This window comes from Somniosus microcephalus, unplaced genomic scaffold, assembly GCF_052327205.1.
Source record: "Somniosus microcephalus isolate GS21.2 unplaced genomic scaffold, FLI_Smic_1.0 unresolved_chr1, whole genome shotgun sequence".
Lineage (NCBI taxonomy): Eukaryota > Metazoa > Chordata > Chondrichthyes > Squaliformes > Somniosidae > Somniosus > Somniosus microcephalus.
This window is the reverse complement of record NW_028225179.1, coordinates 22067021-22081471: the sequence shown is the minus strand read 5'-3', so window position 1 is coordinate 22081471 and position 14451 is coordinate 22067021. Positions and strand designations below refer to the sequence as shown.

Sequence of the window (14451 nt, the reverse complement as noted above, 5' to 3'; positions counted from 1 at the left end):
ATAAGTTTCTCCTTTGGAATTTCAAAAATATTTATCAAACTTAAAGACGAGATTTTCTGTTTTTGGGTCTTTGGTTGAGAGATAAATAATGCGCGAGAAATCCTCGTTCTTTTCAGCATTCTCTCATGGGATCTGAAGCCCCAGTTTAACATCTATACTAGAAGGACGGCACTGCCGACAGTGCAGCACGACCTCAGTACTGCCCTGGAGTGTCAGCCTGGATTATGCACTCAAGTCTCTGGAGTGAGGCTTGAGTATGCTGCCGCTGAGCCACGGCTGACACCTAAACTCAGTTCATTTGGCTGGAGTAAAATGACGGAGATAATGGGAAAAATGATAATGGAGTAAATTTTCAACTTGGTGTCCAAGATTAAACCGGGCATCGTTTTAGAAACAGACCGATTTATGTTGCCATAGATTTCATAAGCTTTGAAAATCAGGCCTGTCGAAAATGGGCGTGGTCGCGTTCAGTTGCGAATCATTCTGGGTCTGTTTAAACCGCGAGTGCTCACAGCCCCGGATCATTCTGTGTCTGTTTGAAATGGCAGAGCTCACAATCTCGGATCATGCCGTTTTTTTAGAAGCAGAGCGATTTCAGCTTTGATGACCGAGTTGTTGAGTTTAACAAAATGTGCCAGGGCTCGTCCGGGATTTGAACCCGCGACCTCTCGCATTTTAATCGTGAAATGCCCAAAGCGAGAATCATACCCCTAGACCAACCAGCCGCCGATGTCAGTTCCCATTTGCATTGAGTTTCACTGCGCTGGTGCGAATCCAGCTCACAGAGGACCTGTTAATACAGTTGAAATATTTTTATCTTTTCCTCAATCCACTTCTTTTTTCGAACAGTTTCCTTGAACCTGCTCACAATTCGCCCCATAAAAAGAGATTCAGCGGCATCAGCGGCCGCATAGACTAATGGATTAGGCATCTGACTTCTGTTGCAAATTCTTCAGTTATCAGAAGATTGAAGGTTCAAGTCCTACAAAGGTCTTTTAATTATCTGGGCGACACTTTTTATATTCTGAATCTGGCGTGAAACCGGCCATTTTTGACAGTCCCTCATCTGAAGTAACGGAAGGCCTGTTGCTTACATTAAGCTGATTGTACATTTTCAACATTGTAGATCTGTGTGCACGGGCAGGATAAGCGGTGAAGTTGAATTTCTTTCAGGGTAGTTCTAATTAGATGTAAAAAGCAAGAAATGGAATATCTGAAAGCAGGATATTGGTGAGCCGAGGTGGCCGAGAGGTTAAGGCAATGGACTGCTAATCTATTGTGCTCTGCACGCGAGGGTTCGAATCCCATCCTCGTCGTTACTGTATTGCACGTTTGATGCTGATGCACTTTCCAAGCATTTCACTGAATCTTACTTGAAATGCAATTTCGTGAAAATTACACTGGTGTTGCTGGTCTGTGCCCCTGCATTGCTCATATCTTGTTAAAATTAAAATATTCCAAGAAATTTCTCAACCCACCTTGATTGAAAGTGGAGATGAGAGCGTGAATCGGAGATTGAGAACCCTCTTCTTCCTTCGTCCTTCCTTTGAGATTGGCACCGAATGAAAAGATCAGAGGCAAATGATTAGGGAACAGGAACATAAGTTTCTCCTTTGGAATTTCAAAAATATTTATCAAACTTAAAGACGAGATTTTCTGTTTTTGGGTCTTTGGTTGAGAGATAAATAATGCGCGAGAAATCCTCGTTCTTTTCAGCATTCTCTCATGGGATCTGAAGCCCCAGTTTAACATCTTACTAGAAGGACGGCACTGCCGACAGTGCAGCACTACCTCAGTACTGCCCTGGAGTGTCAGCCTGGATTATGCACTCAAGTCTCTGGAGTGAGGCTTGAGTATGCTGCCGCTGAGCCACGGCTGACACCTAAACTCAGTTCATTTGGATGGAGTAAAATGACGGAGATAATGAGAAAAATGATAATGGGGTAAATTTTCAACTTGGTGTCCAAGATTAAACCGGGCATCGTTTTAGAAACAGCCCGATTTATGTTGCCATAGATTTCATAAGCTTTGAAAATCATGCCTGTCGAAAATGGGCGGGGTCGCGGTCAGTTGCGAATCATTCTGGGTCTGTTTAAACCGCGAGTGCTCACAGCCCCGGATCATTCTGTGTCTGTTTGAAATGGCAGAGCTCACAATCTCGGATCATGCCGTTTTTTTAGAAGCAGAGCGATTTCAGCTTTGATGACCGAGTTGTTGAGTTTAACAAAATGTGCCAGGGCTCGTCCGGGATTTGAACCCGCGACCTCTCGCATTTTAATCGTGAAATGCCTAAAGCGAGAATCATACCCCTAGACCAACGAGCCGCCGATGTCATTTCCCATTTGCATTGAGTTTCACTGCGCTGGTGCGAATCCAGCTCACAGAGGACCTGTTAATACAGTTGAAATATTTTTATCTTTTCCTCAATCCACTTCTTTTTTCGAACAGTTTCCTTGAACCTGCTCACAATTCGCCCCATAAAAAGAGATTCAGCGGCATCAGCGGCCGCATAGACTAATGGATTAGGCATCTGACTTCTGTTGCAAATTCTTCAGTTATCAGAAGATTGAAGGTTCAAGTCCTACAAAGGTCTTTTAATTATCTGGGCGACACTTTTTATATTCTGAATCTGGCGTGAAACCGGCCATTTTTGACAGTCCCTCATCTGAAGTAACGGAAGGCCTGTTGCTTACATTAAGCTGATTGTACATTTTCAACATTGTAGATCTGTGTGCACGGGCAGGATAAGCGGTGAAGTTGAATTTCTTTCAGGGTAGTTCTAATTAGATGTAAAAAGCAAGAAATGGAATATCTGAAAGCAGTATATTGGTGAGACGAGGTGGCCGAGAGGTTAAGGCGATGGACTGCTAATCCATTGTGCTCTGCACGCGTGGGTTCGAATCCCATCCTCGTCGTTACTGTATTACACGTTTGATGCTGATGCACTTTCCAAGCATTTCACTGAATCTTACTTGAAATACAATTTCGTGAAAATTGCACTGGTGTTGCTGGTCTGTGCCCCTGCATTGCTCATATCTTGGTAAAATTAAAATATTCCAAGAAATTTCTCAACCCACCTTGATTGAAAGTGGAGATGAGAGCGTGAATCGGAGATTGAGAACCCTCTTCTTCCTTCGTCCTTCCTTTGAGATTGGCACCGAATGAAAAGATCAGAGGCAAATGATTAGGGAACAGGAACATAAGTTTCTCCTTTGGAATTTCAAAAATATTTATCAAACTTAAAGACGAGATTTTCTGTTTTTGGGTCTTTGGTTGAGAGATAAATAATGCGCGAGAAATCCTCGTTCTTTTCAGCATTCTCTCATGGGATCTGAAGCCCCAGTTTAACATCTTACTAGAAGGACGGCACTGCCGACAGTGCAGCACTACCTCAGTACTGCCCTGGAGTGTCAGCCTGGATTATGCACTCAAGTCTCTGGAGTGAGGCTTGAGTATGCTGCCGCTGAGCCACGGCTGACACCTAAACTCAGTTCATTTGGATGGAGTAAAATGACGGAGATAATGAGAAAAATGATAATGGGGTAAATTTTCAACTTGGTGTCCAAGATTAAACCGGGCATCGTTTTAGAAACAGCCCGATTTATGTTGCCATAGATTTCATAAGCTTTGAAAATCATGCCTGTCGAAAATGGGCGGGGTCGCGGTCAGTTGCGAATCATTCTGGGTCTGTTTAAACCGCGAGTGCTCACAGCCCCGGATCATTCTGTGTCTGTTTGAAATGGCAGAGCTCACAATCTCGGATCATGCCGTTTTTTTAGAAGCAGAGCGATTTCAGCTTTGATGACCGAGTTGTTGAGTTTAACAAAATGTGCCAGGGCTCGTCCGGGATTTGAACCCGCGACCTCTCGCATTTTAATCGTGAAATGCCCAAAGCGAGAATCATACCCCTAGACCAACGAGCCGCCGATGTCATTTCCCATTTGCATTGAGTTTCACTGCGCTGGTGCGAATCCAGCTCACAGAGGACCTGTTAATACAGTTGAAATATTTTTATCTTTTCCTCAATCCACTTCTTTTTTCGAACAGTTTCCTTGAACCTGCTCACAATTCGCCCCATAAAAAGAGATTCAGCGGCATCAGCGGCCGCATAGACTAATGGATTAGGCATCTGACTTCTGTTGCAAATTCTTCAGTTATCAGAAGATTGAAGGTTCAAGTCCTACAAAGGTCTTTTAATTATCTGGGCGACACTTTTTATATTCTGAATCTGGCGTGAAACCGGCCATTTTTGACAGTCCCTCATCTGAAGTAACGGAAGGCCTGTTGCTTACATTAAGCTGATTGTACATTTTCAACATTGTAGATCTGTGTGCACGGGCAGGATAAGCGGTGAAGTTGAATTTCTTTCAGGGTAGTTCTAATTAGATGTAAAAAGCAAGAAATGGAATATCTGAAAGCAGTATATTGGTGAGACGAGGTGGCCGAGAGGTTAAGGCAATGGACTGCTAATCCATTGTGCTCTGCACGCGTGGGTTCGAATCCCATCCTCGTCGTTACTGTATTACACGTTTGATGCTGATGCACTTTCCAAGCATTTCACTGAATCTTACTTGAAATACAATTTCGTGAAAATTGCACTGGTGTTGCTGGTCTGTGCCCCTGCATTGCTGATATCTTGTTAAAATTAAAATATTCCAAGAAATTTCTCAACCCACCTTGAATGAAAGTGGAGATGAGATCGTGAATCGGAGTTTGAGAACCCTCTCTTACTTCTTCCTTCCTTTGAGATTGGCACCGAATGAAAAGACCAGAGGCAAATGATTAGGGAACAGGAACATAAATTTCTCCTTTGGAATTTCAAAAATATTTATCAAACTTAAAGACGAGATTTTCTGTTTTTGGGTCTTTGGTTGAGAGATAAATAATGCGCGAGAAATCCTCGTTCTTTTCAGCATTCTCTCATGGGACCTGAAGCCCCAGTTTAACATCTTACTAGAAGGACGGCACTGCCGACAGTGCAGCACTACCTCAGTACTGCCCTGGAGTGTCAGCCTGGATTATGCACTCAAGTCTCTGGAGTGAGGCTTGAGTATGCTGCCGCTGAGCCACGGCTGACACCTAAACTCAGTTCATTTGGCTGGAGTAAAATGACGGAGATAATGGGAAAAATGATAATGGAGTAAATTTTCAACTTGGTGTCCAAGATTAAACCGGGCATCGTTTTAGAAACAGCCCGATTTATGTTGCCATAGATTTCATAAGCTTTGAAAATCAGGCCTGTCGAAAATGGGCGGGGTCGCGGTCAGTTGCGAATCATTCTGGGTCTGTTTAAACCGCGAGTGCTCACAGCCCCGGATCATTCTGTGTCTGTTTGAAATGGCAGAGCTCACAATCTCGGATCATGCCGTTTTTTTAGAAGCAGAGCGATTTCAGCTTTGATGACCGAGTTGTTGAGTTTAAGAAAATGTGCCAGGGCTCCGTCCGGGATTTGAACCCGTGACGTCTCGCATTTTAATCGTGAAATGCCCAAAGCGAGAATCATACCCCTAGACCAACGAGCCGCCGATGTCATTTCCCATTTGTATTGAGTTTCACTGCGCTGGTGCGAATCCAGCTCACAGAGGACCTGTTAGTACAGTTGAAATATTTTTATCTTTTCCTCAATCCACTTCTTTTTTCGAGCAGTTTCCTTGAACCTGCTCACAATTCGCCCCATAAAAAGATATTCAGCGGCATCAGCGGCCGCATAGACTAATGGATTAGGCATCTGACTTCTGTTGCAAATTCTTCAGTTATCAGAAGATTGAAGGTTCAAGTCCTACAAAGGTCTTTTAATTATCTGGGCGACACTTTTTATATTCTGAATCTGGCGTGAAACCGGCCATTTTTGACAGTCCCTCATCTGAAGTAACGGAAGGCCTGTTGCTTACATTAAGCTGATTGTACATTTTCAACATTGTAGATCTGTGTGCACGGGCAGGATAAGCGGTGAAGTTGAATTTCTTTCAGGGTAGTTCTAATTAGATGTAAAAAGCAAGAAATGGAATGTCTGAAAGCAGTATATTGGTGAGATGAGGTGGCCGAGAGGTTAAGGCGATGGACTGCTAATCCATTGTGCTCTGCACGCGTGGGTTCGAATCCCATCCTCGTCGTTACTGTATTACACGTTTGATGCTGATGCATTTTACTGAATCTTACTTGAAATACAATTTTGTGAAAATTGCACTGGTGTTGCTGGTCTGTGCCCCTGCATTGCTCATATCTTGTTAAAATTAAAATATTCCAAGAAATTTCTCAACCCACCTTGAATGAAAGTGGAGATGAGATCGTGAATCGGAGATTGAGAACCCTCTCTTCCTTCTTCCTTCCTTTGAGATTGGAACCGAATGAAAAGACTAGCGGCAACAGAGGCAAATGATTAGGGAACAGGAACATAAATTTCTCCTTTGGAATTTCAAAAATATTTATCAAACTTAAAGACGAGATTTTCTGTTTTTGGGTCTTTGGTTGAGAGATAAATAATGCGCGAGAAATCCTCGTTCTTTTCAGCATTCTCTCATGGGATCTGAAGCCCCAGTTTAACATCTTACTAGAAGGACGGCACTGCCGACAGTGCAGCACTACCTCAGTACTGCCCTGGAGTGTCAGCCTGGATTATGCACTCAAGTCTCTGGAGTGAGGCTTAAGTATGCTGCCGCTGAGCTACGGCTGACACTTAAACGCAGTTCATTTGGCTGGAGTAAAATGACGGAGATAATGGGAAAAATGATAATGGAGTAAATTTTCAACTTGGTGTCCAAGATTAAACCGGGCATCGTTTTAGAAACAGCCCGATTTATGTTGCCATAGATTTCATAAGCGTTGAAAATCAGGCCTGTCTATAATGGGCGGGGTCGCGGTCAGTTGCGAATCATTCTGGGTCTGTTTAAACCGCGAGTGCTCACAGCCCCGGATCATTCTGTGTCTGTTTGAAATGGCAGAGCTCACAATCTCGGATCATGCCGTTTTTTTTAGAAGCAGAGCGATTTCAGCTTTGATGACCGAGTTGTTGAGTTTAAGAAAATGTGCCAGGGCTCCGTCCGGGATTTGAACCCGCGACGTCTCGCATTTTAATCGTGAAATGCCCAAAGCGAGAATCATACCCCTAGACCAACGAGCCGCCGATGTCATTTCCCATTTGTATTGAGTTTCACTGCGCTGGTGCGAATCCAGCTCACAGAGGACCTGTTAATACAGTTGAAATATTTTTATCTTTTCCTCAATCCACTTCTTTTTTCGAGCAGTTTCCTTGAACCTGCTCACAATTCGCCCCATAAAAAGAGATTCAGCGGCATCAGCGGCCGCATAGACTAATGGATTAGGCATCTGACTTCTGTTGCAAATTCTTCAGTTATCAGAAGATTGAAGGTTCAAGTCCTACAAAGGTCTTTTAATTATCTGGGCGACACTTTTTATATTCTGAATCTGGCGTGAAACCGGCCATTTTTGACAGTCCCTCATCTGAAGTAACGGAAGGCCTGTTGCTTTCATTAAGCTGATTGTACATTTTCAACATTGTAGATCTGTGTGCACGGGCAGGATAAGCGGTGAAGTTGAATTTCTTTCAGGGTAGTTCTAATTGGATGTAAAAAGCAAGAAATGGAATGTCTGAAAACCGTACATTGGTGAGACGAGGAGGCCGAGTGGTTAAGGCGATGGACTGCTAATCTATTGTACTCTGCACGCGTGGGTACGAATCCCATCCTCGTCGTTACTGTATTACACGTTTGATGCTGATGCACTTTGCAAGCATTTCACTGAATCTTACTTGCAATGCATTTTCGTGGAAATTGCACTGGTGTTGCTGGTCTGTGCCCCTGCATTGCTCATATCTTGTTAAAATTAAAATATTCCAAGAAATTTCTCAACCCACCTTGAATGAAAGTGGAGATGAGATCGCGAATCGGAGACTGAGAACCCTCTCTTCCTTCTTCCTTCCTCTGAGATTGGCACCGAAACAGTTATCAGAAGATTGAAGGTTTAAATCCTACAAAGGTCTTTTAATTATCTGGGCGACACTTTTTATATTCTGAATCTGGCGTGAAACCGGCCAATTTTGACAGTCCCTCATCTGAAGTATGAATGGGGGAGGTTCCCAGGTTCAAATGATGGCATTTTACCGTTCCAGAAGGTCGGATTCTCTTTTCTCCAGAGAATGTTTGAGCTCCAGAGGACAGAAGGCACAGGGTTTGTCGAAACAACACTCGTGGAGTAAAGAAAAATTTTCCAGCAGGTGCGCAGATTGAAGCTTACATGAGGTGCGCAGATTGAAGCTGACATGAGGTGCGCAGATTGAAGCTGACATGAGGTGCGCAGATTGAAGCTGACATGTTAATTAATCACAATTCAAACGGACTCATTGGCGATTTCCATTCCTTGAAGGACATCAATGAACGAGTTGTGGTTTTGCTGCAAAAGTTCATCACTAAAACCTGACTGTACAGCGACCCTGGCGGGACTCCAACCCACAACCTTCCCACCATTAATTAGAAGGCCAACGCGCTATCCATTCACCCACAGAGCCGATTACACTCGAAGATTCTGAATCCGTAAGTTTGAGCTTCTTTATGGGTGAACGCGAGACTTGAAGATATGTTTTGATAATTTCCCTGTAAATCATTTCCACCTCCGTCCTTTCTCGAGGTTTGTACAAACGAATGAATGAGAGGATCAGGCACATCACTCCGAGAAACTCGTCCGCTAAACAGTGAAAAGTGACAGTGTTTATTGTGAGGGGTTTCGAGTTATTCACACACAATCTGGTAAAAAAATTTAGCCGCAACCCAGACACGTCGTCTTATGATCTGGAGTCAGGCGAGTTCCCCAAATCATGTTGTGTCTCCAAAACCCCCATAAAGAGGCGCTTCCTTCTTATGGTGGTACTTTGAGACAACACTTCTTAAATCCTAACTGTGTGACACATGAATGCTTTCAAACCCCCGCCAGCTCCCGCGGGGGGTGAGGCAGCCATGAGAAGCAGCATTCCCTGTGAGCGCCCATATCCCGCTAGCTTTTGCCGCCAGCTGCCAGTGATCTACAACAAATACAATTGCAGAGACAGGGCTGCGGCGCATCTGTATTCGTTATTAATGTAAATTTTGTGTATATATTTGTACTTATGTTCCTTGTAAATAAATCGTGAATAAATGCAAATACAATTATAACACAGCAATACATGCAGCGATGCTCTCCGGCTTTGCAGCACCTGCCGCTTGCAGCTGCAATGGTCGGAAGGGTTAATGCGTTGGGATTGAATTCCACTCGGGTTTTCCTGCTTGCTGCGATACTGTTTAAAGTTCCGTACAATGCTCGAATAAATAAGAGCTGGAGCTGCCGGGCTACATTTACATCGATCGCCAGGGCTGATCTAACCCGCAAAAGGGGCAGAAAAGGGGAAAGAAAGATTGAAACAACATTCAGTCCGGCAGAGCTGGACATCCAGCAGATTGACATTTCAGCCGAGCAGACGATGAACCTCCTTCTTGAAAATGGTTCGTCAGTCCAACTCAGAGGGGATTAAGCATCATGAAAGTCGGAATGGACCGGGGCCACTTGTATAACAGGAAGTGTAGGGGGCAGTTTCCCTTCCTTGAAGAACATTAATGATTCAGTTGCAGAATTTGTTTGCACCACTCGCCAGTCGGCCCAAGGATGAGCCGAGCCGATTACGTGGAGTTGAAGCAATTTCTTCAGTCAGTTAATTCAGTGGAATTTAAAGAGAAATAAGAAATTAGCGTCATTAAATGCATTTGTCCTAAACTGATGCCTTTTGCACATCTCGGTGAGGTCAGACACGCTCTGTCTGTCTGTTACTGCTTGTGACCATTAACGGGAACTGGCCGCCAGTTAAACGTTTATCAGCAAACCGAAGAAAGACAAATAAACAGAAAGATGTGTTACTCGGCCCGGAGCAAAGTGCAATGGATGTCCTTCAAAATAATTGCCCCAGACATTTTGTGTGGAATTAGTTTTGTAAAGTTTAGATTTTCCATGTTACGAATATTATAACAAACTGTAAAACAACAACAACTTGAATATATATAGCGCTTTTCATAGAATCATAGAATGGAATGGTTACAGCACGGATGAAGGCCATTCAGCCCATCGAGGCCGTGTCGGCTGTCGGCAAGAGCACTTGAGCTAGTCCCTGGCACCCGCCCATTCCCGTAGCCCTGCATTTTGTTTCCTTCAGATACTTATCCAACTCCCTTTTGAAAGCCATGATTGAATCTGCCTCCACCACCTTTTCAGGCAGTGCATTCCAGATCCTCACCACTCGCTGTGTAACAATAGGTTGTGCTTCAGTCACCTTTGGTTTGTTGCCAATCATATTCAATCTGTGTCCTCTGGTTCTCGACACTTCTGCCAATGGGAACAGTTTATCTCTACTCTATCCAGACCCCTCATGAATTTGAAAACCTCTATTAAATCTCCTCTCAATCTTCTCTGCTCTAAGGAAAACAACCTGAGCTTCTCCGGTGTATCCACGTAACTTAAGTCCCTCATCCCTGGAATCATTCTCGTAAATCTTTTTCCACACCGTCTCTAAGGCCTTCACATCCTTCATAAAGTGCGGTGCCCAGGATTGGACACAATACTCCAGTTGGAGCCGAGCCAGTGTTTTACACAGCATCATCATAATTACCACGCTTTTGTACTCTATAGATCTATTCATGAAGCCCAGGATCCCGTCAGCTTATTTGTTAACTGCTTTCTCAATCTGCTCTGCCACCTTCAAAGATTTGTGCACATATACCCCCAGGTCTCTCTCTTCATGCACCCCCTTTATGATTGTACCCTTTAGTTTACATTACCTCTCCTCATTCTTTCCACCAATATGTATCACTTCGCACTTTTCTGCATTAAATTTCATCTGCCACGTGTCTGCCCATTCCTCCAGGCTGTCTATGACCACATGAACTCTATCACTATCCTCCTCACTGTTCAATATACTTCCAAGTTTTGCATCAGCTGCAAGTTTTGAAATTGTGCCCTGAACTCCCAGGCCCAAGTCATTAATATATATCAACAAAAGCAGTGATCCCAGAACCGAGCCCGGGATCAACACTGTAAAACATCCTCAAGTCCGAAAAGCAACAGTTCACCACAACTCTCTGTTTCCTGTACTTAGCCAATTTCGTATCCATGCTACAACTCTCCCTTTTATTCCATGGGCTTTAACATTGCTGGCAAGCCTATTATGTGTCACATTGTCGAACGCCTTTTGGAAGTCCACGTCAATTGCATTGCGCTCATCAACCCTCTCTGTTACAGCATCAGAAATCTCTATCAAGTGGGTGAGAGAGTTATTCTACAATCAGTGAGTGCAGGACATCCCTTCAACATTGTTCAGATATAAAATTTAAAAATACTCTCTAATAGATAAACTGAGAGTGTAATCAGAAGTAACAGAAAAAGCGCACTTAACTCTGAAAATAATTATTGCCCCAAAACTGGATATTCAATCCTTCAAACACTGCCGTGATATAAACTCAGAACTGCACACTGTGAAAGCTCAGTGATCCCGCAGTGATTCAAACACACATCATTTTACTGCGAATGCAGATACACTGGCGTTCCACCATTGGTCCACAGTTAGCAAGTGATGCCAAATCCAGAGAAGGTAGATCGGTGCAGACCGCCACCTGGGCTCTCGGAGTGCAAGAGGCAGAAGCAGCAGCAGCCAGGATCCCCGCTCTCTAATCCAGCCACTACCGGTGGAGAGCTGCCAGTCCCGGCTTGAGGCATGCCTGGGAGCCGCTGAAAACAGTGGATACGAGAGCAAGTCAGATGCTGGGTATTCTGCGGCGATTGACTCATCTCTTGACTCCCCAAGGCATTTCCACCATCTACAAGGCACAAGTCAAGTGTGTGATGGAATACTCTCCAATTGCTTGGATGAGTGCAACTCCAACAACACTCAAGAAGCTCGACACCATACAGGACAAAGCAGCCCGCTTGATTGGCATCCCATTCATCACCTTAAAAATTCACTCCCTTCACCAGTGGCGTACCGTGGCTGCAGTGTATACCATCTACAAGATGCACTGCAGCAACTCGCCAAGGCTTCTTCAACAGCACCTGCCAAACCCACGAACTCTACCACCTAGAAGAACAAGGGCAGCAGGCGCCTGGGAACACCAACAGCTCCAAGTTCCCCTCCAAGTCACACACCAGCCTGAGTTGGAAATATATCAACGTTCCTTCATCGTTGCTGGGTCTAAATCCTGGAACTCCCTCTCTAACAGCATTGTGGGAGTACCTTCATGAAACGGACTGCAGTGGTTCAAGGAGGCGGCTCACCATCTCCTTCTCAAGGACAATTAGGGATTGCCAGCGAGGCCCACAATCCATGAAGGAATAAAAAGAACAGTTTTTTTGCGCATGATGTTGCCTAATAAAGGGGTTGTTGATGAAGTGCCTGTCTCACTAGATGTTGCTTGACCTGATCAACGCTCCATCTATCATATATTTTTTATTTTGAACTTTGCAGCGAGCATTTCTTCGCACAACAACAAAATCAACATAATTTTATGGCAGCAATGGGATCCGAACCCACGGCCGTGAATAGACTGAACTACTAATTCCAGCGCCTTAGACCGCTCGGCCACGCTACCACACCAACATATCCACATTTCTGATACTGGCGACTGATAATTGAAAGCCAGCTCTCCTGTTGCTTTTGCATTGAGTCAAGGGCTTTGCATTGAGAAAGAAGGAAATAAAAGAGCTTTCTGAGCTGTGTTTATGGAGCGAGGTGGTTGAGAGTTTAAGGCGGTGGGTCACTAATCAGCTGTGCTCTACACGCATTGTTTCGAATTCTACCGTTATTGCATTTAAAACTAGATCTTTTTCAACACATCCAAGACTCCTGTATCTGAGTCCTTTCCTTGCCCAATCGGCAGTGGGAAGTTTTGTTTTGCTGCCTCACTCTATTTGCACAAATCAGCAAAGTCCTCATTTCAGCCCAAACTGTTTCTTGCACGGAGGTGTTGAAATTGTAAGATATGAGTGACGTGAAGTATAATTCAAAGTGGACAGTGACGTCCTGGTAAAAGGAAAATTTCTCTTCAGATGCTGCCTGAGCTATTGAATATTTGCAGCATTTTCTGTTTTAATTTTCTGCTTGCACTGCAGCAGTTTACCCAACAACACAAAGCTTGCCACAAGGGCGACAGCTCCAGGCAAAACGTTTCTGCACTCTTCTCACATACAAGATCACGCTTACCTTCCCCCACACATGCCAGAAATTCGGGTCCCAACACGTGAGTAAGCACGGGGTACTCACGCGTAGACTGAACGAAAGTGTTGGTTTCGTGCATGCACTGCGCATGCGTGGGAAAACGGCACTTCCATTCCCCTGAAAGAACGGGTTCAGAGGTGGAACGCGCGCGCAGGTGAGACTGCGTGTGCGCTTTGAACTTAGGTTTTTTTTACAGGTTTTCACATGAGGGTAAGCCTATAGGATTTACATATTTGAAAAGCAGGCGTAAGGCCTGCTTTTTAAAAGGTAACTGGCCAATTAATTAAAATTAAAACATTTTTCTGCAGGTTTATTATTTTTAAATACTTTAAAGTAAGGTAAGTTTATTTTTAGCCCCGTTTTTTTATAAAGTTATTTTTTTCAAAAATTTATATTATTGTTTAAAATAGTTATTTAATGTAATTTATAGTTTATTTAAACAGTGTGATTTAATAAAAACATATTTTAAGGTTAACTACTGTTTTGGGAGCCAGAGTATTCATAAGTTTGACAGGGCTTTCTGTCAATCTTATGAATGGGCTTTTCGCTCCTCCGATTGGCTGCCCATGGCTCACTTGATCTCAGGGTTGCATCGGACTAACTACGCCACTGGAACATGCAAGCACAGCGCACCGGGAGCAGGACCGGGTGATGGCCCAGAAATTCGGGTCGGGGGCTTCCTGCGGCTGCAAGCCCCTGACCTGCACTTACCTGGCGCGCCGGCCATTGTGCTTTGGGCCCGCGTGGGGTTCCAATCCTGGGCCTCCTCCAACTGCTGGCAGGCTGTTCTTGTGTATCCCAGGGGCGCAGTTATTTCAATGCGTCCACTGGCATCACGTGAGCCATGGAGAGCCAATGGTAGCAGGGAATGCTTCATTCATAAATTTGACAGGAAGAGCTGTCAAACCTATAAAGAGTATAAGCCCCAAAACATCATTAAATTTCAAATACATTAAAAAAAGAATCACATTTTTAAAATAACTATAAATTACATAAAATAACTGTTTTAAACAAAAATTTAAATTTTGAAAAAATTATTACTGTTTTTAACGCGGGTCAAAATAAATTTACATTTCATTTAAGTATTTAAAAGTAATAAACCTGTGGAAAATATGTTATAATTTTATTTAATTCACCACTTACTATATTAAAAGCAGGCTTTGCGACTGCTTTTTAAACGCACAGCTGCTGGAGGCTTACCCTCCAGG

At 43.8% G+C, this 14451-nt stretch overlaps 3 non-coding genes across 3 annotated transcripts; all 3 read left to right on the top strand.

The window, feature by feature from the left end:
* Positions 1 to 2833: 2833 nt before the first annotated feature.
* On the top strand, positions 2834 to 2915 carry trnas-gcu (transfer RNA serine (anticodon GCU)). Its single transcript has one exon. It is a non-coding gene; the product is annotated as a tRNA-Ser (tRNA).
* A 1517-nt stretch (positions 2916 to 4432) lies between these two features.
* On the top strand, positions 4433 to 4514 carry trnas-gcu (transfer RNA serine (anticodon GCU)). Its single transcript has one exon. It is a non-coding gene; the product is annotated as a tRNA-Ser (tRNA).
* Positions 4515 to 6031: 1517 nt separating this feature from the next.
* On the top strand, positions 6032 to 6113 carry trnas-gcu (transfer RNA serine (anticodon GCU)). The gene has a single exon. It is a non-coding gene; the product is annotated as a tRNA-Ser (tRNA).
* The last annotated feature ends 8338 nt before the right edge of the window (positions 6114 to 14451 follow it).